The sequence below is a fragment of the Lissotriton vulgaris genome, chromosome 9 (assembly GCF_964263255.1).
Source record: "Lissotriton vulgaris chromosome 9, aLisVul1.2, whole genome shotgun sequence".
NCBI classification, from domain to species: domain Eukaryota; kingdom Metazoa; phylum Chordata; class Amphibia; order Caudata; family Salamandridae; genus Lissotriton; species Lissotriton vulgaris.
This window is the reverse complement of record NC_141697.1, coordinates 1,007,573,122-1,007,595,443: the sequence shown is the minus strand read 5'-3', so window position 1 is coordinate 1,007,595,443 and position 22,322 is coordinate 1,007,573,122. Positions and strand designations below refer to the sequence as shown.

The window sequence follows — 22,322 nt, the reverse complement described above, 5'->3', positions numbered from 1 at the left end:
CTATTTTTCCGAATCTGAAGCCAAATAACTGACTAACCTATAACTGAGTAACCTATCCACCACTTAAAATGTACTTGCATGTTTCACTATCCTAATTCAACACTAATCCTCTATGGGTCCCGGAGTAGCATGCTACTCTCCGAAAAAGTGATTTGACACCTCGTCAGGGGTAGTAAGCGCTATATAAATGCAATTACAATACAATACAATACATAAGAGAACAGACTAATATGCTTTATAAATTAGTTAGGATGACCCATTGAATATGGTATAGACAGAGAATCGATCAACATTTGTTGTATCTAAGTGGAGGATTGCAGAGAGAGAGTGAAATAATAAGTAATTAAATGTATTGTTCACAGGAAGGTATAACATGAAATAGAGAAGATTGTGCAACTGTTTTCAAAAATATACTATCAGAAATTCGGATGTATAGGTGTAGATCGGGTGTGTTGTCTCCAAGAAAGTTGCAGTGAAGTGAAATTGGAAATCTGGTAAACACTGCGAGGTGGACCCGAGGCCAGGAATGTGTGTGTGGGTCTGAATGAAAGAACGATGAAGCAGAGTGTACTAGAGGCATGACCACTGAAACTATATACAATACTACAGAGGCCATGTATTTTGCGTTTTCTGTGGTATTGTGGATTTTTTTGAATTTGGTGTAAAGTCCACTATTTTCAGCGTGGTTTTCCAATTTCAAATTAATCAAAAAGGGTTTCTTGCTCGAATGGATCAAAATTACTAAAATACTGCACATAAATTACCCCAATCCTGTTAATTTCCTGTTTGCAGCATTAAGAAGGGGTGTGGAAAGTTTTATAATTACCCCATGCAGAAATGTCAACCCTGGCAAAGATACATTTCCTCACTTTGTCACAAGTGACATATTTCTGTATGACCCGCTGCATGTGGCAATTTCTTTTGTCAAATTAGTGGGACTTTCTGTGGCAGGAAACCTGCAGAGGCCTGCAACCCTTCTAGCACTCACCCTATCCAGATCTGAGATGCAGCAGAGAGAATGGATATTTATGGATACATGGTTGGGGAGTTGCAGTGAGGTACAGCATGGGCAGTAAGAGCGAGGCCTCAAATACAGGCAGCTTTGATAACAGGAAGAAGGGGTGATATGTTAAACTTTTCTAGTCGCGAGATAAATGTCACCACTCATCAGATGCCCTGAGCTACACTGAGTCGATGCAGGAATAGCTTCCCCTTGCAGCATATCCTGCTAATGATGTGTCTTTTTTAAAGCTGCACAAGTGAATCACATTGCAAGATTTACACAGTTAAAAAGAAACTACACCGATTTGCAGCATACCTGTTATTAAGGCATTAATACATCAACATAAGGAATAATGATTTCCGAATTCCGATTATCTCTGTTTCGCAATTAGGAAATCACTATTCGTAATGTATGTGACTTTCTAAAAATAATTTGCAAATCCTAGTGGGTCACAAATCGACCTACCTCATGCATATTAATAAGGTAGTTTGCAGTTTGCAGTTTGCAACCCATTAGGAATGACAGCCATCACAGGGATAGTGGCCGGCTGGGGTCAACAGACCACCATGTCTGTGATCACTTTTAAATAAAGCACTTTTTTTAAAGTGCAGCCCAGATTTCGCTTGCAAAATATTAAAACATCACACTGCGATTCTGTATTTGTAAGGGACGTCTAAAAAACGCCGCTCCCAAATACCTAATCAGAATTGGGCCGCAATCACAAATTGCGATTTATTAACAATTTACCAAACGCAATTTGGTGATTGTAATTTAAAAAGCATTATAGCTGTCACAAATGGCAGGATTCTGTGAATCGGGCCTTTCGCGACCACAAAAACGCTTTGTACATCTGACCCCAAGACTTCTGCTCAGATGGTGTAAATATTAATGTTCGATTGAATGTGGCGAAGGGGTTTCGTCTGCTGTAAGCAACAGAAACAGGTTACATTTAGAAATAATTCAACAGATCAGAGAAGTCGTCCACCTTGAAACGTGCATGCAAGTTCACATTTACATTGCTCTGTTCTAGATGCAGCAGTTAAGCGGAGTGGGCACCCTTTCTTTAATAGAATCGTAAACCTTTTTTCAAAAATTATTTTGTTCTATTGAGTGAATCATAAAATACCTCCTAGTGAGATCCTAAATGAGTGTTTGTGTAATGTACCATGGATCTCCAGGGCTATTTCTTGTTGGAAATGGGTGCTTCGAGAGGCCCATTTGTTTGAACTCAGTCTTACCATGAATGAATGAATGAATGGACACTTGTAAAGTGCTCTAATACCCTGAGGTGTCTAGGCGCTAGGCTCCGAAGAGAGGAGAGAGTAAGACATGAACTCCAGAAGGCATGTTTTAAAGCATGCGTGGGAGACCCCAGCTTTGGAGGGGCCTCATTTACAGCTAGAAATTTGCATTTGTATGCTTGTTTTTTGCTGATTGCCACAATTTACGCAAGCTATCTTAATGTAGAAATGAAATCGTTTTTAAATGGTAGTGAATTGCATTTTGAAATGGATCCGCAGAATATTATTTTTTCCCTTCTTATGCTTCTACTGCAGTTTCTATAGCATTAAAATGGCATACATAGATAGTGAATGCACTAACGGTTTGCACCAATAATGTCACAGGATGCTCTTGGGAACACAGACGGTGTGGCGCAGTATACACCAGTATTGTCAGACTGTGTGGCATGGACAATCAAATGACGTATTCAAGTTTTGTGCTGGATTTTTCAGAGTGGTCCTGTTTGCGCAAAGACAGAGAGGCACGATAGTGATTGCGTGCACTAGTGTGTCACATCAGTAATGTTGAAGAATTGTGTATGCAAACACAGGACCTCATTTATGAGGTTTTGGCGCAGGGCAGAGCCACAAAGAATCTTGCAGCGCTGCCCTGCGGCAAAAGAAAAGGGCACAAATGCGCCGGATCTCTGAGATATGGCACATTCCCGGCCGTTTCCCCTGTGCTGGCGCACAATGGGCTGCCATGCGTGCTTTGTAGGGGTGATTGTTTTTGTGCAGGAAGAGACATCTTCTGTCTACGCCAATATGATTGAATAGGGTGTTTGGCAGTCAGACTATACGGCGTAGGCCTAAAGGGTGTGTAGTGTGCGTTGCACCAGCAGTAGAAAAGTGGAGTGAATGCAGTCAGAGTGACAAGGAGGTAAGTGCATACAGCGATGAATGGGTTTTATATTGTTAATTCCACATCGATTTACCTTGAAGTTATATATTGTCAAGTACATAGACTTGGAGTTTGATATAGAAAATCTCTACATACTTATCTTTCAATATTTTGTTCTTGATTTTAATGTCCTATGGCAGTGGTTCTCAACCTCTGGTCTGGGGAGTCGTCGGGGTTCCGCTAAGTCTACTCAGGGAGGCCTGCAACTGCTTAGAAAAGTATTAGTCTGTTCATATTAATTAAAGTGTGTATGAATAAAGAAGGAGGATGTACAACTGAAAAGTTTAAAACATTCTGTAAATATGTTGGAATTTGCAATTGGAGGCTTAAAATTAAATTAGTATCCTCGTAATTTATGCGTGGGAGCAGTGCAAGTGCATCAAACAGAACAGAGTGCGGATGATGAGTGGTCTCTCTCGTATTTAGAAAATCTCCAACTTTCCCATTAAAATTAGAATGATGATTTTCTTTAGATTTGTTTGTGAATTAAATACAATATTTAATCATTTGTATATTTGTTTAATGAATGCTTGATTTTGTATTTTTTGTGATTTTTTTGATTTAAATAACCAAAAATGATTCCGGAGTTGTCCGCGGCTTCCAGTAATGACTCAGTGGGGGCCCCCAGTTTCCAGTTATGATTTAGTGAGGGTCCACAGAATTCAAAAGATTAAGAACCACAGTCCTGTAATATTCTGTGTTTGATATTCAGTCTCTGCGAAGCAGAGAGCCAAGTTGTACCTGTACTCTATACAGTATAGTGTGGCGATGTACATAGGACATATAGGGGATATAATAAAGCTTTGCATCATTAATAACACAAGGGATTACGGCATGTACACAGAGGGAGTGTACTTAAAATTTACACCAGTAGTGTCAGACATACGTAGTGTGCATGCAGTTTATATGACCCTAGAAAAGGGCAGTACACATGAAGACAATACAACATTGGCAGATGGAGGGGCACCAAAGTGTGGCATGAGTACTGTGGAGAGAGGAGGCGTGACACAGAGTGGGCATTGCTGCTTCTACACCAGAAGGGTTCATTTGTGGGTTCAGGAGCTGTATTGCTGGTATTCCGGAAGTCCTGTCCAGTGTATTCACTGTTTGGCAGTGATTGTTAATTTCCCATCCTCAGGTTATAGCTCATTATTCCCGTGGCACATCGCTTCCTAACCTCCACACACGAGCTGCTACGGAAAAAACTTGATGGATAGATCAATATTTTCGACTTTCATTTACTTCCCCTCCAGGCCTCCGCTCCTCCCTTTCTGAAAGATGAGCAGCTATTAGTTTTTCTTTACTATTTATCGACGCAGGACTAGAAGAGGAGCTCTTCACGGTGTGCATCCTTTGCAGTCTGTGTGGGAGCAGCAACAACAGGATCAAAGAACCTGTGTAGCAGGCTGGCCGGATGTGGAGCCAGAATTCTTTCTGTCTGTGTCTGCCACAGTCTCCCTAGGCCTACAAGCCCCAGAAGCATCAGTGTGGGGGGCTGGAAGGGGACGTCTAGTACTGGAGGAGTGGCTGGTGATAGGAGTCTGGCATTGTGTACTCTTAGGTTTCCGGCTGATGAGCAGGAGTAGAGTACGTGTATACCCGCCTGAGTGTAGGTGGGTGTGGAAGTGTGGGTGTGGTGTCAGGTGGAGAGGTTTCCTCATGTGTATGTATGCTTGTGTGTGCGTTTGTGGGTATATGGGGGGTTGTGGTGTCTGGTGGAGAGCTGTCCTCATGTGTGTATGCTTGTATATGTGTGTGGGTGGGTGTGTGGAGGTGGGTATATGGTGGATTGTGGACAGGTGTGTCGTGTGCGGAGGTGTGTGGAAGTGGGTGTAGAAGTGTAGTTGTGTCTGGTGGAGAGCTGTCCTCATGTGTGTATGCTTGTATGTGTGTGGGTGGGTGGAGGCGGGTATATGGTGGTTTGTAGACAGGTGTGTGGAGTTGCAGAGGTGTGTGGAAGTGTGGGTGTGGTGTCAGGTGGGGAGGTGTCCTTGTCTGTGTGTATGCTTGTATATGTGTGTGGGGTGGGTATATGGTGGTTTGTGGACAGATGTGTGGTGTGTGGATGTGGGTGTGGAAGTTTAGTTGTGTCTGGTGGAGAGCTGTCCTCATGTGTAAGCTTGTATATGTGTGTGGGTGGGTTTGTGGAGGCAGGTATATGGTGGTTTGTAGATAAGTTTGTGGCGTGCGGAGGTGTGTGGAAGTGTGGGTGTGGTGTCGGGTGGGGTGGGGTGGTGTCCTCGTCTGTATGTATGCTTGTATTTGTGTGTGGAGTGGGCATATGGTGGTTTGTGGACATGTATGTGGCTGTGGGGAGGTGTGTGGGGGTATGTAGAGAAATCCGTGTGTGAGTGTGTAGAGGGTGTTTGTAGGATTACGATGAACTAGCTAATACATTCTTGCAAGCAACAATGTTGAGAATTGTTGTAGTGCAGTCATTTTGTGTTCAATCACAGTGGTTTGCTTGAAACCTAGATTTCAGTTCCTTGAAAGCTCAGAGTGCATAGACAAGATCAGGCTCCGTGTACTGGGTTCACGCTCACAGCACATACACAGCGCCAATAACCTGTTGGCTGTCACATTCTCGTGAGGACCTCGAGAAGAACATGCCTTCGACTGGCACACCTCCCTTCTTGCAGCCAGGAAACCCATGTTCTTGTCACTTCACGGTACTGGAACACTTGAGCGCGCAGAACTACAAATGCAATGGCATGTCATATACATGGGAAGCCGCACTGCAGGCAGATCCGAAGCAAGATAACTGTGTGTACCAATCACTTCATGCACACGGCAGAAAAATCCGCGCAAGACTTCCGCCATAACCCTGTGTGAGTCAGACCTTGCCTTGGGGCGTTCAGTCACAAAGTGAGGTAGAGAAGATCAACCCCATGCAAAAGGGTAAAACCTTATCCAGAAAGGGGTTCAAAACATTCTGGTATAACCCTAATCTCTAAAACACAAAAGCATAGCAATCAATCCCAGATTGAAAAGCAATCTCAACCCTGTGACCTTCAGTTTCAAAGATAAAACAAGGAAACAAATCCCCATCGGGAAAAGAAGCTACAAATCTTTGTTCTACATTACCAAGTCTGACCCTACTAACCCTTCATTGATAGTAACTCGTGGAACAATCCCATGGTACACATCATGAAATCTAGCTGCAATAGTCACTTACTAATATAAAGTCAAGGTACAATCGTGTGCCCCACAGAAGCAAAGGCAGCTCAGGTAACCAAACACTTACAAGAAATCAGCTTCTATCCATATTCCAAACAAAACTAGAACTATTTGCAGCAATAAATCACTTACACAAAAGTAGGGCACATTGCAATGCAACAGAGTACCAAAGATAGTCTATAAAGTATCCACAGATGGCATGTAGTATCCTAAAAAAACACGGTGACCATGAAATGACATGGTGATGGTAATGAGTCTGAAATAAAGAATAAGGATACAAATCAATGACCCCAAATCCAGAGATACAGATACTCATCAACCAGAGCTGAATGCCATATAGTAAAAGAGCAATGTATCCGCTTCAGGTACTGCAGAGAACCAGCGTACAGCAGCCCAATACACCCACCCTTTCAAAGCTAGATTAAGGCACAAATGAGTGCAGGCATCCGACACACTAAGAGCAAAGGCACTTTCATTCAATGCTCGGTGAGCACAGTCAGCTGCTGTCACCAGTCACTGCAGGAAGCCGGTGTACTTCATTTCAATGACCCCCGGCTCCATACTAGAGCAACCTCAAATCACCGACAAATAGAAATGCCCAATGTTATGAGTACCGTTGACAACCCTTTCCTATATCAGTGTGCGCTGCAGTAGCCAACCAGTCACCAATCTGGCAGCCAATCTACTGCAACCTACCACGTAACAATTCTAGTTGTGTGAAAGACAGACAGATGGTGCAGCACTGAAAGAAAAGATGTTCATGCAGCTTGGAGGTTCCACAGAATGCATAATAACGTAAATACACAGAAATATCTTTAGCTTCAGGTTGGATTCTGTTCTCAGACATTTGGCATCTTCGTTAGTGCAGTCAAGCATGAAGTGCATGAGTTGGAAGATATTCATCTTCCTGTAAAGGATTATAGATGCCTGGTTTGGACATGGCCCTCTCTGTTGGGTCACCCCCATGCATTTTGCATTTTACCCTTAACTTTTTTGCTGAAATCGTTTTTGTTGCCCATAGGACTCTTTACACTTTACTACTGGTAACCCGTGCTGAAGGGCTTGTGCTCTGTCCTCTAAAACATGGCTAATTCGAGCTGATACCCAAATGGCATATTTAATTTACTTGTATGTCCCTTGTAGAGTGGCATATCATATACACAGGGCATGCAAAGTTCATGCTATTACTGGGCGCGCAACACTTACTGTGCCAGCCGCTTAAGTAGAAACTTAACACATGTCCCAGGTCTGCCAGTGTAGCCTGAATGCAGTTTTAAACTGGCATGTTGCCTTGGCATTAAAACCCCTCTTGCCAAGCCTTAAAGTCCCCTTTTGTTACATATAAGTCACCCCTAAAGTGGGCCCTAGGGCAGGGTGCTGTGTAATTAGATGCCTGGATATATACTTTTAAGCTGTACATGTCTAGGTAGGGAAAACCTCCTAAATTAGTTTTTCAGAACTGTGAGGCCTACCCCTCGCATAGGATGACATTGGGGATTCCTTATTACATTTAGTAAGCTGTAATTTCTAATTGGGAGCTGGTAGGAATATCATGTTTGGTACCTATGGATTGCTAATGATAAACCCTCTTTAATGGTAAAGTCAGACTTTTCAATACAATTTTGAAAATGCCACATTTAGAAAGCGTGCATTTTCCTTCCCTTATCCCTTGGTGCCGGCACCGTGTCTTGGGTCACATGACTGGGTGTAGCTGACAGACTTTGTGAATTCCTCCCAGACAGTCACACAATAGAGGGATTAGGCGTGCCTGAATGGGCCATCTGCTGGTAGGATGGGGGTCCGAGCTGAGCACAGTCCCACTTACACCTGAATAGCCTGTGCTATGCCTTCACACAAAGGGTCTAACAACCATGTATTGTCTCTGCAGCCAACGTGAAGCAAGGGCAGAGGAGTCAAACATTTCCATGCACTTCAATGAATCTTTCCAGAAGCTTCACCCACTTTCCAGAAGAAGGGCACCAGGGTATTAAAATAGGTACTTTGAACCAACTCTTCAGTTTACTACTGGACTTGTGGAAGGACTGCCTGCGGCTGTGACCTGCTGTGCACTCTGCCAGACTGCTGTTGTACTGGGAAGGACTGCTGTGCTGGCTGAAACCTGCCTTAAACTCTCTGAAACTTGCCTTGCTGTTGAGCCCTGCATCTCTACCTACACCAAGAAGAGACTCCAATGGCTAGTTTGGTGGCACTTGTTCAGAGCCACAGGTTCATAAATGGCTCGCACAATCTTGAACCCATACCTGGACCCAGCCTGAGTGAATCCTGAACCCCCAAGGTGTGTCCCACCAGTCTTTGACCCTTGGTTGTGGTGCTAAGAGGAGCCCAGATGGGCAATTTCCAAAACTGAGGACAATAATTCCAACAGGATATACATTAATATGCAGTTGCAGCTAGCAACACTAACAAATACAAAGTACAACACATACAAAATGTATACAGTGTAATATAAAGGATAGGCTCTTTCAAGTCCTAAAGATCTGCAAAGAAGGAAACATTTTCTTTCTTCCAAGAGACTATATGAAGAGGGTTGATGTGGGAAGTTCTGCTATGAGGAGCTGATTTGATTTTTTAATTTGATTTTTAAATGTATAGAGCGCTTGAATGCCCTGAGGCGTTTTCTGACCATTGATGAAGCTTCTACATTAGTTATTAAATAGCCATGTTTGAAGGATTTCCTGAAAGATTGGAGATTTTGACTTTCCTTCAGTTGCAAGAGGAGAGAAATCTAAAGTTTGGCAGTTTCCATGATAAAGCTTCTACCTCTCCACGAAGCAAGTTTGAACTTGGGGACCACTAGGAGTTTGGCCGTGTTGGATCTGAGCTTTCTGGGCAGAGCATACCACCAGAATTTGTGCCACAAGTATTCTGGTTCAGAATTATGTAGTGCTTTAAAATCAATGCATGAAGCCTTGAATCAATTCTTTAAAAACAAAATGTTTTATGGGAAGCCAGTGAAGCCTGATCAGGTCCTGGGGAGCAGTATTGATGTTTGGGGGTTCCCGTGAGAAGGCATGCTGAAGCATTCTGTAGCATTTGTAATTTATGAAGAAATCTCTGTTAGATGTAAACAAAGAGAGTATTGCCATAGTCGGTGGGAATGGAAGGATAAACCTTCCTGATGATTTTGAGAATGAAGAAGACAGAGGGTGCTATAGTGTTGACCTGATCTCGGCGTGATAGCCTTTTGTCATAAACCATCCCTAAGTGTCTAAATTTCCTAAAGGGGTTGGGCAATGAACACAAATCTTGTGGCCACCAACTTGTTGACCAAAAGAAGGAATTGTTGCCCAGGTGAAGTACCTCTGTTTTCTCTGAGTTCAATTTTAGACACTTAATCTGCATCCGGTCGTCTATCTTTATCATACAGTTATTGACTCTGGTTGGTGTTTCTTCAGGGTCACTAGATACCGAGACCACTATTTGAGTGTCACCAGAAAATGAGACAGAAGAGAACCCTATAGATTTGATTAGCCAAGCCAGTGGAGTGACTTACAGATTAAAAAGGGTGGGGCTGTGGGATCAGCTCTGGGGCACTTCACATGGCAGGCGGAACACATCTAACTTATATTCCTACATGTCAACAAATTGTTCCCTCTCTGCAAAGAAATATTTGTGAAGGGTAAGAGCCATCCTTCTGAAACCCAGGTTACAAAAACGGTCAATCAAAAGATCATGATTGACCGTATCGAAGGCCGCAGAGAGATTCAATAAAATCATAGCAGCTTTGCCACCCCTGTCCAGATTAGACCCCAGCTCTTCTGTGGCGAGAATCATAGCCGACTCAGTGCAATGAGCACCTCTAAATCTGAATTGTTTAGACTCTAGAAGCTTGTTGGTGTCAGTGAAAGAAGCAAGTTCATTGCTTTTTCTAGGGTCTTGGATGGAAACGGCAATTAAGAGATGGGCCTATAAGTACTGGGCTCTTGTGGGTTGGGACCCGGTTTCTTAAGAAGAGGAAGAATTGAAACTTTCTTCCATTCTGCCTGAAAGTGTCCTGCCTTAATTATCTAGTTCAAGATTACAGCCAAATTGTCTGGATGATTTCCGGGGCGAGGTGAATAATATTGGGTGGCACAGGTCTAGAGGGGAGCCTGGTTTAGTGGACTTAGCTAAACTAAGAACTTGATCCATACTAAGTGCAGAAAATGTGTCTATGATATCAGGGTTAGAAGAAGATTCAATGTCATAAGGATTTTCCCTCATGGTTAATTTTTTTAAAGTCCACAATAGATTGTGAATAAATCTTTCTCGCCAGCGGATCATTGGATCTCCACTTCCACTCCTGTCTCCAGCACAACTGTTTTTGAGCTCTAAGCCTATCAGTGAACCAGGGTTCAGATGGTGTCTTTCTCTGGTTAGTAAAACGTTTTTCGGGAGCAAGTGTATCTACGCAGCACCTACTCATGCTGAGTAGTTTGAAATGGCTGATTTGAAATCTATCTTATCTGTGTGTTTAGAACTAATCAGGACTCTTTCAAATTTCAGGGGATCAATTCTATGACATGGTTAACCCTTACGATACATAAGAATTGTCCTGTCTCTGGATTGCGAGCAGGGGATATTGATGTTAAACATGACCGCGCTATGATCTGTCCACATTAGGGGTAGAGAATCAGTGAACTGAAGGGAAAGGTTACTAGTAAATATGCCATTTAAGATGTGGCCTGCTATGTGGGTGGGAAAACTCACCACCTGATTGAGCCCTAGGCTAGCCATTGAGTCGATCAAAAAGTCTGTGTCAGTGTCATCAGTATTTTTTTAAGTCTGCAGAATTGATATCAGCTTAAGCTTCAAGCTGGGGGCTTTGTACTAAAGAGGTCCTGGTGTCAGGTTGGGGGGGGGAGGAGGTGGGGGAGGTATAGCAGCATCCCTTTAAATGTGTAATATTTTTGTGAATTCAAATTTGATAACGTAGTATTTCACAGTCCGAGCAGCACAACACTGCTAAGAAGGATCCAACAAGTTGGTCACGCAGAATTATTGCCAACCCACCACCCTGTTTACCTACTCTATCAGCTCTAAAGATGGAGTCCTGCTGGGATCACTTGACCCATGTCTGAGGCAGATCCTGGGTCAGCCCAACTTTCCGTTACAAAAGTGATATCTGGCTTATAGTTGCATAAAAACTCAGAGAACTCGAGTTTATGTTTGTTTATAGATCTTGCATTTAGTAGAGAACAGGTAAAGACTTTATGAGTGGCCTTTCCAGGGACAGAGGCAGGCCCAATAGCATGGCAGGTTCGAGTAGTATGGTTTGATACTGAGAGGGTGCATGCAAGGCATTTAACTGTTTTAGACACCTGATGTAAGTTTAGGGTAGCACATGAGGGATTCTTAACTGCTGTATTTAAAGCCATAAATTCAACCCTTAAATACCTTCAACTCTGAACCACCACCACCACCCCTGAGGTCAAACGGCAGGGATTCCAGCAGTCGGCCCGATCCGGGCGGACGGGCACAGGCGGGTTTGCCTTAGGCACACCTTCAGCGGGCCAGCTGCACGGACGCGCAATTATGCTGCTTAAGTAGCCCATCACGGGGGGAGGGCGTGTCAGGGAGGGAGCGAGGCGGCGCTGCGCTGCGCAGCGCAATGGCTAAAACGGTGAGGACAAAAGAAAACAGAACTTGGGTCCAGCAAACCCTTTGTAATTCCCCAGGCTCCCCTGAGAGAAAGACAATACTGGTAAAATAATACTAAATAAAATAAGCGTGTGAAATAAACATTATATTGATCAAAACAAGGCAACAGTCTTCCAAATATGGCGCCAGGCACCTCATGTAAAATTAGCACTTTAGTGCCTGCAAGGAACACATTGTAGAGCAATGAAGATCTGCAGTAAAAGCGTCTTCCTAATGGCAGAAGCAATAGGGCTTGCCAAATCAGTTCCTCTCCTATAGTCTCCCCCTTGTTAATCATGTCGGTTTAGAAAGGGCTTTTAAGCAGATTATTCCACGTTGTCAATATGTTTCTACCTCTTCCTGCATGTTTACATGGTCATCATCAGTACAATGACCAAAGACTGTAATCTTTCTTAAGTGGAAATGCATCTCCGTAGTTTTGGAAAATGAAGCCTTCCCGTTAAATAACACCTAGGAACGTCAGAAGTCCTAATCAGCTTTATTCCTCCAGTGTGTGGAATCCACGAGTTGTAGAATAATTGAAAATCATTATGTCATAGGAAACTCTGGCAAATTACAAAATAGAACATCAACCGAGGCTGGAGATGCGGATGATAGTGTTCTCAAAATAAAAGACCGTATTTCTTTTTTTAATTTCAAAATCGTTTTTATTGTTTTTACAACATACAATATATAACATATACAGCCAGATTCATCAAACCGAAATCGGCTCGCAAAGGGCCAGATTCTGAGAATCTGGTCCTTTGCGAGCGCTATTTTTGCATTTGGGATTCATCATCCCAAATGCAAAAATCGCAATTCTAGAAATCGCTAAATTGCGATTAATTGCATTTAAGGAATCTTAATTTGAGATTCCTTAAATGCAATTCATGAACCATTTTAAAATTGCGAATTCGCAATCTGGGGCCGCTATTTACCGCGAAGTCTAACTACGTGGTAAATAGCAAAAACTTAGAAAAATGCACTTTTTGTATTGTATGTTACACACACACATGTCCTTTGGACATGTGTGTGCGCAACACCAGTGTACCTTACCATTTCAGGGGTGCTACAGGGTGTCCTTTGGACACCCTGGCACCCTTGAAATTGCTTCCTTATTTGCGATTCGCTAATTGCTAATCGCAAATAAGGAATGACTCCCCATTCATTCCTATGGGCCTTTAGGCCCATAGAAATTAATGGGAAATCCATTCCTTATGTGCGATTAGCAAGTAGCGAATCGCAAATAAGGAAGCAGTAGAAATCGCATAAAATATTGCGATTTCTACATGCATCCCGTTTTGCGAGTCTTTAATAGCGAATCCTTAAAATTCGCTATTAAGGACTCGCAAAACATGACCATGATGAATCTGGGGGATAGTCATCACCATTTGTAGTCGCAGGGTGGCCTCCCAGGTTGACTCTGTAGCTGGCAGAACATTGTCACCATGTATATAGACCATATTTCTATGAGACTTAGAGAAGTATTATTAATAATATATTTATTGAGCTTTCGTTCACCGAGGCTTCGTCACACTAGGACGATAGAAATGAAAAACCAGTGCTATAAACAACATCTAACATAAAACACCACTAGACCGAAAAAATCGTTACAAAATACACCACTTCTGTAAGTGGGCTCTAACTAAAGAAGAGTCTGGAGTCAAAAACATTTCCCATTAGAGTAAGACTTCAACAAGTATAGGTCAGGACCACTTTAAAAAAAATCTATCATCACTTTGAGTTGCTTGGCAACTGAAGAGGTATGAAATAGCAAACTCTGACTCTTCAATATACCAGAAAAAAAGCTGATTACGCAAGCATATCTTGTGAAATCTTTAAATATTGCATTACTGGTTCTTTGCCTTATATCTGTTTTTGTGCTCTTGCACATTTCGTGTAATGTTTACTCTTGCAGCCAGTTGGGGGCAGCACAGGTAAGAGTGGTGTGGCGAGGCGGGGTTCACGGAAGCCATCATACGACGCAATAAGTTACATTGAAATTAAAAAAAAATAAAACCACTCACCTTGCGCTCGCCGCATCACCGACTCGGCGATGCGGCGAACACAAGGTAATTATTATTATTATTTTTTAATTACTAACTTATCCCGTCGGATGTCGACTTCCTCGACCCCAACGCCTGCCCTTCCTCTCCGCTCTTACTTGCGCCAGCAGCCACTGCCTGCAACATTTGGTTTACACAGAAAATGTGTAGCTGGAAACGTGAATTGGATGTCTCCATTCTGCGTGTGCTGCATTCAGAACTTTCACAGCGATGCTTTGGGAACTGAGGGGCATATTACCAAGGGGGGACGATAGGCAATTATCGCCGGTTTAGCAGCCGTTTTCGGCCGCTAAGCGGCGATAATTCTATCGCTCTATTAGCAAGCTGTCGCTAACTGATGTTAGCGACAGCTTTTAGGCGATAGCGAGCGGTTGGGGGCCCGCTTTGCTTGTCAGCGATATTTATCGCTAATGACATGCAAAGTGGCCGTACCCAACCTGTTAGCGACTGAAAGCAGTCGATAACGTCGCTATCGTCTATTAGCAAGGCGGGCGTAGCGATGAAAATATTCTCGCTAACGCCAAAAACTAACGCCTGCTCAGACCAGTTCTTAGCCATGTTATCCAATGGGAGGTGGTTAACATGGCTAAGAGCATTTTGTCGCTAATGCGTGAATATCGCTGTATTCTCAGCGATATTCATGCTATCGCTGGAAAAATTATCGCTTTGGAGATAAACGTTGCTAATAGCAAGTTATCTCAGCGATAATTTCCGGCGATACTTTGCGATAAAAAAAAAATTGTTGCAAATCCTAGTTAGCGATAAATATCGCTACTCGTTGGTAATATGCCCCTGAATGTTCAAAGCAAAGCTGGTATCTGGCTGCTTTTTGTATGTGATTTTCATTCAGCAACCCTCCCTTGCGTAATAGGTATAAAACCTGTAAATCTTGTGAGAATTTACTGTACTACTCATATATGTTTGCCAACCTCTACTTTTATATGAAAATGGTATTCAGAAATATATTTCTTTAAACTATTGAGAGATTATATTACATTGATACACACAGCAGTATTTATTTATTTAGAGAGTTTTATATAGCGCTGGCAAGACCCGAGGGTATCAGAGCGCTTTACAACATTACACAGGCAATAATATCAGACAGTAATAAGCAAAAGCATCCAGATTTGTGTAGAGAGTAACAGAACAATCTATACATTGAGCAGAGTCAGTATCAGTGCTGGGTGTCTTTACCTACATTGCACTGTGATCTAATTGACCATAATCTAAGAACTAGCGGCAATCATAACTACTTAGAGACACCTAAGTGCTGTAGTTCAATATCGGGCCAGCGCCTGAGGTATCTGCAGCTATGGACCACTGCCGGAACCCAGTGTGATGAAAGGTAGTGCCTGACAGTACAAATGTAATTGCGGACGTGAGATTTTGATCGATTATCTGATCACCCTGATTCTTATCTCACTTGAGTCCCCTTTGGATCGATTATTGACTGTCATTGAGTAAAAGGCAAACCCTGCATAGGTTAAATCAGCCCAAGAACAAACGCAACTCTAAAGAACCACTTACTACAGAAAAGTTTTAAGTATTTATTATAAAGCCAAAATCAGTTGCAAGTACAGACACCTCAATATAAGGTTCAAAAGATACACAGGTAATAGGATGAACATGAACTCTCTAAGAGATCTCAATCGACAGAAGAAAACCACCAAAACTAGTTCAAAAATCAGTAAGTTGAATATCATTGACACAAAGTGAATCTTATGCGTCATTTACAGAAAGAAAATGAATCAGGTTAGACTGACCCTACACTATGCTAGATGACATCCCTACTTAGCAAGTTCTTTACCTAAAAAGGTGTCAGCCGTTGGACTTCCGAAGAAGCTCAATCTCTCTTAGTCTCAGATGGAAACCTATGTCGTGTAGCAGTACCCTTTCTGCCTACCCATCCGCTCTCTAAGGGTCCTCAGGCCATCTGCCCTACCTTCTCCCTGGGGTGCTGTCCCTAATACAAAATCACAGTATGGGTGGAACGCCCCCTTGAGACGCCCACCACGTACACAATTCACGTGGTCTCGCTTCTGGTTTTTTCCATAGTTTCGTTTCTTTGGATCGTCTGTTAAGTTGACCTTGCTTCCCAGGCGCCGTCTCCAGCGTGCCGGTACCCCCATGACATTCCGGTCGACTCCTCCGGACCCGAGCCTATCTCCTCGAACAGAGCTCTATTCATCAAGCTTTTGATTGGTACCCCCCTCGCACCTGCAAACAGACACTTCGAAACAGGGCCCCAAATTCCAGGCTCCCCTTATCGGACTAGGCCGTAAAACTTCGACCAGCATTGGCAATTTATTTTAACGAGGCTTTTGACTTTTAGCTCACACGTGCAGATCAAAGACAACCCTTTATCTCTCCTGGCCTACTAAATTATGTGCAGTAGTCTGCACTCTGTGAACTCTTATTTCTTCAGCTTAAAATAATATGCTAACATACCACACTAAAGTTATACAAAACACTTCTATAAAATATTGCCTTTAACATATATGTAAGCAAAATCATTGAATAATATCGAATCCATGCTACATGAAAGATACAATGGTACATTTCGTTCTTACACAGTGCCATGTGGTCTGCACGTTTCTTCATTTTACATTGTACATCCTTCTTCATTTAGCAGCTACATAACATGGAATCTGATTAACGCATTTAATATTTCTAAGCATTTCCACACATTTCTATTATAGCCCATACTCTATAGGGGCTTTCTATCTCTACTAAAACACTCTTGAGTAAATATGGATACACTTTCTCCTTTCTCAAGTTACATTAGCTAACTTTACGCCGCGGGCTTGTAAATATGGCGTATACATATTTTTCATTCAAATTGCGCTCTCTCAGTTCCCCCCTTTGATGACCTCTAGGGGTCATCACTAGTACATCAATTTGAATGTGTCATACAGAACTTGTTGCAAGGCTCCCTCTTTTTATCGTTTCTAGAGCTCTCAGACTCCTATACTGATGATCTTGCATAGCAGCTAATCTCCGCTCCTGTTCTCTCATGGACCTTTGCAACCTGTTTGATCTATACCATTTGTACAGTCTCACTAAACCCCACAATATGATTATGCAAATTACAATTATGAAGATAGGCTTCAGAATATACCAGACAAAGCTCTTCCCGAGATTGGCAAACCAACCTCCAACTTTACCCATTCCATGACCTACTTTTTCCCAAACATTTACCCTTGTTAGGTCTTCAATTTCTTGGTGTATCTTAGTAATATTCTGTATAGCCTTCTCAAGAGGTTTTGAATTGTCTGGAATGTAAGTGCAGCATTCCTGGACCTTCAAAGCCTTACAGACTCTGCCCTCTTTTGCTAGCAGAACGTCTAAAGCAAGACGGTTCTGAAGGACCATTGCCCTTATCGATTGCATCTTCCCTTCTACCAGCATTAGTGATCTTGCAGTACTGGCAGACAATCTATCTACAACTGTAGCCAGTCTCCTGATCTTGACATCATTAAGTATCAAACCTAAAAGAGGAAACATAGCTCCAAATACGTCTCCAACTACTTCAGCATCACCTACACCCCTTTTCCCTCTTGCTGAAGCTTTTCCCTCTATGATCTCTAAATCCTTTGCATGATATATTTTGGGGAAGACAATTGCCAAATAACATGAACCATACCAATTGTCAGGCAATTTCACGTAGGCATTTCTTCCACATACAAAATATACGTTAGGAATCGCCTGCATTCCCTTTAAGAAATCTTTTGTATAATATTCTAATCGAAAGGCATGTTCACAACTAACTTCACCTACAAATACACTCTCATAATACGTTTTGCTTCTGGTTAGACATAACTTTCCTTTCTGTGTTCGATCTAAAGCTATTGGACCATTACTACCCTTCTTTTTGTGTGCCTTTTCCTCCTCGGTCCAATCTGTTTTCCACTGTCCTGACATTTTCAAAATCTTTTGCCTTCTGTAACGATCATCAACTTGTCCAATAAACTTTTTCTCAATCTCTGACACTTTACGAGTCAGATTATTTCGGCGTGCATATGAAGTATCTAATGTATCCCAAGGAAGGAAGAATTTAGCCAATCTATCTTCCTTCTTGTAATAGTCCCACTTATTCATCTGTTTATAGTTCGGGACTTCGGGTAACACCGAATCATAATTTGAAAAGTAGTACTCAAACCCATCTCGTCCATAAAATATACTGAGCAATAAACTACATGTAATCCCATATGTCAATGGAAGATGATGATATCGAATGCCTTCATCTACGGAAGCCGGCAATTGCATGCAGACATAGCAATCCTTGGCCTCCATGGCGTCAATGTACTCATATAATAGTTTGGCATATGCGTTGGTTCTGAAATTTCCCTGGGACTCATCTACATGTAACCTACGGGCCTCGGCTGCCAGTAACGCCTTTTCCTGTATTACATTGTTCTCCTCATTCTTTCCAGCAAGAGCAGGTTTCAAAGTCGTTACAGGCTTTACATCTGTTATCTCGATTACACTTGCATGTCCCACTATGTATGATACAGTGACTACTATGATTATAAGAGAAATTACTACCGCTATAAGTGTGCCTACTATGCATTTTGCTTTGCGATTCGAACCGCCGGTCTCCATGTTATCAGACAGTATAGCTTTTCTCTAAAAGAGTCTCTTTTGAATTCTTCACTCGACTTTCATTTGCTTTCTCAGTCTGCGAACCACACTTGGAAAATGACAAAGTCTCTTTACAACAAAGTCTCTTTTAATTCAACCACAGACAACCCTAGCCCTTATCCGTCCTCTAAATGAAATCCCTAATTTTCTTCTTCTTTCACTAGGCGCTAGGTTATCTTCTTTCTCTCTGGTTTATTCACAAAAGTCTTTAGGTATCTACAATGATTCTGGTGCCAGCAGCTCTAATGGCATATTCCAACAATTCTAAACGAAGGATGGTTTCCTCGTGTGCTGGTACTGGATGACCCAAGGTTGGAAACTCTAATCTATTTAGTATCAAGTCTTTGATCCGGCTTAGATACAGAGGGACGGGGAGTGTGAACGTTAGCAACCCTTCAGTTTCGATTCCAGGTGTCAACAGCCGTACTTCCACCGTTACAATTGGATCGAGGTTGGTCACCTGCACTTCCCTCACCCTCCCGGATCTCTGTCCCCAAGACATCTGCCGCCAAGTAGGTCCACTCAGGAGTGGCGTATCTTCTGCAGGGCACACGTACCCTCCTTGATCTTCTTGGACCCTCAGAGTCTGAGTCCGCTGCACCTTCGTCTAGGTCTGAGTCTTCAGAAATCGGGACAAGAGTTCTCTCTGGATTTGCTCTCAGGCTTGGCCTTCTCCTTCTTTCCGGCCAGCTAGCTTCTCCACTCCTTGTACTCCTGCTCCTTCTTCTTGCACTTGACTCTTGACCACTTGCAGCTTGATCAGTGTCTGATTCGTACTCCCAGCTACTTTCTCCTTCTGTAGCAGCTTCAGTTTCGCTGGTGTATTGACCGTCCTCGGCCTGGTCAGACACGCTCTCAGTCTCCTCTGACACCTCTACAGCTTGGCTGATCCCCTCTGTGGCTTCTCCGCTTTCAGCTGGATTTTCATCCGAGAGAGGAGCTGTTTCTTCCGGAGGTGCTGGAACTCTTCGAGTGTGTGAGGCGTGGATCCAGTTGGGCAAGCCTCCACACTTCACTGCAGTGTTCGTGATCAATATGACTTGGAAAGGTCCACGCCAGCGCACGTCTAGGCAGTTCTTCCTTACGTGCTTCTTCACCACGACCCAGTCCCCAGGGCACAGGTCGTGGCACAAGTCTTGAGACGATGGAACTTCAGCAGCCTGCACCTGAAGGGACACAGAATGAATGGCGTCAGAGAGTCCCTTACAATAGTCCAGGATTAAATCATCTGTGATGTTTAACAATGCTGCAGTTGGAACGGATGGCAGTCTCATAGCCCTCCCCATTAGCACCTCATGTGGGGAGAGACCTGTCCTTCTGTCTGGTGTGCTACGTATGCTCATAAGGACCAGTGGCAGTGCATCAGGCCAGCTCAAGGATGTCGACGAACAAACTTTGGCAAGTCGAGACTTAATAGTACTGTTGATTTGTTCCACGATCCCTGAAGCTTCTGGTCGATAGCTACAGTGCAGCTTCTGATCTATGTTTAGGGCTGAACACAACATCTTCACAATTTCGCTGTTGAAATGTGTTCCTCTATCTGATTCCAAAGAGGCCGGCACCCCGAATCGCGGTATCAGTTCTCTAAGCAATAACTTTGCTACTCTAAGTGTGTCACACCTGCGTGTGGGGTAAGCCTCAACCCATCTGGAAAAAATGCAGACAATCACTAGGACGTATCTGAGGCGATTGCATTTTGGCATTTCAATAAAATCTAATTGCATCCTATTGAATGGCCCCCCAGACCTCCCGATGTGGCTCAATGTGACTGGTGTTCTCTTCCCTACATTCAGTTGTTGACAGATCACACAACGTTGACATACTGCTTCTGCCGCTACTCTAAACTTTGGGTTGTACCAGGTTTGCCTAAATACCCTCACCATGGCATCTCTACCTATGTGTGCTAGTCCATGTAATCTCCTTGCCATTGGACTGACTAATTCGTTTGGTAACACTGCCCTCCCATCTGCAGAGATCCAAAAGCCCATCTCACTCTTTGTGCAACCTGCTGTTTCCCAAGCCTTTTTCTCGAAATCTGGTACATTCTCTTGTATGCATTTCAACTCATCCCAAGTGTCTACAGTTTCCAACAACATGGTTAACTCGGTCCTTTCCTGAATCCCACTCACTTCTACCTCTGTAAAGGAATATCCTTGTTCTGCACAATAGCGTGCAACTTCATCGGCATATCTATTGCCTTGTGACACAAAATCGGTATTTCTAGTGTGAGCTGTGCATTTAACAACGGCAATAGCTGCTGGACCTTGCAGTGCTTCCAACAATAATCGAACAGATTCTCCATTGCGAATGGGTGAACCTGAAGAGGTCATGTAACCTCTTTGAGACCATAACTGCCCATAGTCATGAACTACCCCGAAACCATACTGGCTATCGGTGTAAATGGTGACTCGAATTTTATTACCTGCTAAACAGGCACGTGTCAAAGCAATGATTTCAGCTACCTGAGCGGAGTGTACTCCTTCCAGGCAGGCGGCTTCCACAACTCCGGTAATGGTACAAACGGCATAAGCTGCTCTCAGCTGACCAATATTGTCTCTTGCGCATGAGCCATCAACAAAGAATATTTCATCGGGGTCGGTCAATGGCTCATCTACGATATCTGGTATTGGTTTGGTGCATAGTTCAGTCACATCAAGGCAGTCATGATCTGTACATACATCATCATCAATGTCATTTGGAAGTGGCATCAAGGTGGCAGGATTCAAAACAGAGCATCTCTTGAGGGTCACATTCTCGGCAGCCAAAATGACTTGCTCATAGCGCGTGAGCCTGCTATTCGTCAGATGCTGTGTCTTGGTCCTGGTCATCAACAGTTCAACAGAATGTGGTACATACACCACTAACTGGTGTCCCATCACTATATTCTCACACCTCTCAATGCTGACACCCGTTGCAGCAACGGATTTGAGACATCCGGGCAACGCTGCGGCTACTGGATCTAAGGTAGCCGAGAAGTATGCAACTGGTCTACGGGCATTTCCGTGTATCTGGGCCAAAACTGACAAAGCACAACCTTCCCTTTCACAACAGTAAAGTAGAAATGGTTTCTCATAGTCTGGCATTCCTAGAGCCGGGGCACGACACAAGTCCTCCCTCAGCTGCAAGAACGCCATCAGACAATCCTTGTCCCATGGTACCGGATCACTTACCCCTTTGTGCGTCAGCTTTTGCAAAGGTTTTGCCTTCAGTGAAAAGTTGTCTATCCACTGCCGGCAATAACCAACCATTCCTAGAAACATCCTGACTTCTCTTTGTGTTGTGGGTGAATTCATTTTCATGATCGCCTCTATTCTGTCTGGTGACACCTTCCGTTTTCCCTTTTCGATCCTATGGCCCAAGTACTGTACTTCTGTCAAGCAGTACTGCAATTTGCTCGGGGACACCTTGTGTCCGTTTTCAGCCAGATGATTCAGTAGGGTGATGGTGTCTATTTTGCAAGCTTCCTCAGTTTCTGACGCCACAAGTAGGTCGTCTATGTACTGGACCAGAACCGAGTTCTGTGGCAGTACTAGACTTTCAAGATTTTTCTTCAACAGCTGGTTAAAAATCGATGGGCTCTCTGTATACCCCTGTGGGATACGACACCATGTTAA

At 43.3% G+C, this 22,322-nt stretch overlaps 1 protein-coding gene across 1 annotated transcript in view; it reads left to right on the top strand.

The window, feature by feature from the left end:
* LOC147692711 (leucine-rich repeat and fibronectin type III domain-containing protein 1-like protein) overlaps positions 1-22,322 on the top strand; it is a 407,389-nt gene that overhangs the window by 103,629 nt on the left and 281,438 nt on the right. The window lies entirely within an intron of this gene.